Raw genomic sequence first — 1,924 nt, 5'->3', positions numbered from 1 at the left:
AACAAGGAACTAAATGGAACAAAATACAGATTCCCACATTTTTATACAGTTTGGGCAGAAAAACCATCCAAGACGGAGTTCATAATAGCAACAAACTCATTTTAGATTTAAGTCATGGGAAGAAATGCAAACCACTTCCTACCATTTGTATCTTTCAGTTTTATAGTTTAATAGGTAAACAGCTGCGTTGCATGATTTGCTCTCATTTGTTTGATTATATTCATGAACAACAAAAACAGTTAAATCATTTCATCTGGACCAGTTTCTTTAAGTGAGAAACGTTTCGTCTTCAGTCTGTGGCCTGCCAACCAGATCTGTCCCTTCATTGCTGTGTTTCAAGACAATCTCCTGTTGGAGTCTCAGAAGCTTTTAACATGTGCAAAAGGACCATCTGTCCAAAACAATCAATCATCATTAGAACAGTCAAATGTTTTAGGCCAGATGGCCATCTTGCTACTCACAGAAACAGCCTGAGGACACCAAGGCCAAAATGGTTCAGAAACTAGATTATAGGTTAGATTATATTCATGGTTTTTAACTTCCGTTGGCTTTGGCAGCCATCTTGAATCAGGGTGACTCCAAAACAAAGTAAAACAGTTGTAGAGTTTCATTGGAACTCCTGTTGTGATATTTATAGTGATATTTAGAGATAGTTTGGACACAGACGTGGGCAAAATCCAGTGACGTGTGAAAGGCAATTGAGACACTGTCATCATGACAAGTAAAATACTGAGAAAATACATTTGACCACTTGACTGTTCGATAAAACTGTTTTATAAAACTGTTTTTTTAAAATTATTTCAACACTTCAAAGGTCAAAATTGCAGAAATTATGCCTGTTCAATCATCGAAGAAATGCGGGGAAAGGCAGTGTAGTGCTCTGGTTAACCTATGGGGGGCGCTGTGTCATGTACAATAGTAGGTTGCCCATTGCTGTCTCTCTTTATATCGCCAATATAAATGTTTGATTACACGTGTGCTCTGATGTTCTACAGTGTGTCTAATATACTGAATGAATGTGTGTGACATATTTCTTCTTTCTAATCAGTCATAAATGCACAGTGAAAATACACAGGATGAGGCAGAAAGTACCATACCTCACAGATAGGGGGCAGTGCTGCCCCATAGGGACAATGAAACAGTCTCTGTGCGTTCTTCTGTTCCAGAGGGGCAGCAGGGGTGTAGCAAATCGAATGGATGATCATATCTCAAAACTAAAGGATTTTTCTAAACTCGATTCTCAGTCGAAACAGAAGGTGACACTCCTCCTTGGTGATTATCTCCATTATTATCTCCACTGAAGCAGCCAGACTTTAAAAAATGAAGGCAAACCGCATCGAGTTTTTACAACAGAGTAACGGAGATATTCGTGGAGAAGGATAGGAGCATGGATTTCATCTTTAAGTAAAGGTAAGATACATGTTTTTTTTTTGGTTTTAAGCAACAACACCCCCCCCCCCCCCCCCCCCCCCCAAAAAAAAAAAAAAAAATTTGACCTTACATTAAATATTTTGTTTTTCTCGCCATCATTTGTTAAACAGTGTAGAGTTTATTAATGCATAGTTAGATACCTTTAAATAATAATAATAATAATAAATTGAAATATCAGCTTCTATTTTGGGTTCATATGAGCATCTGCTTCCAGACGAATCAGCCTCACCTGTTACAAACCTGTCCCAAACCTCACCTGTCCCAAACCTCACCTGTTACAAACCTGTCACAAACCTCACCTGTCCCAAACCTCACCTGTTACAAACCTCACCAGTCACAAACCTCACCTGTCACAAACCTCACCTGTCACAAACCTCACCTGTCCCAAACCTCACCTGTCCCAAACCTCACCTCTCACAAACCTCACCTCTCACAAACCTCACCTCTCACAAACCTCACCTCTCACAAACCTCACATGTCACAAACCTCACCT

The sequence above is a fragment of the Nematolebias whitei genome, chromosome 17 (genome assembly GCF_014905685.2).
Source record: "Nematolebias whitei isolate Nwh7 chromosome 17, NemWhi1, whole genome shotgun sequence".
Lineage (NCBI taxonomy): Eukaryota > Metazoa > Chordata > Actinopteri > Cyprinodontiformes > Rivulidae > Nematolebias > Nematolebias whitei.
This window is presented reverse-complemented; position numbering follows the sequence as displayed.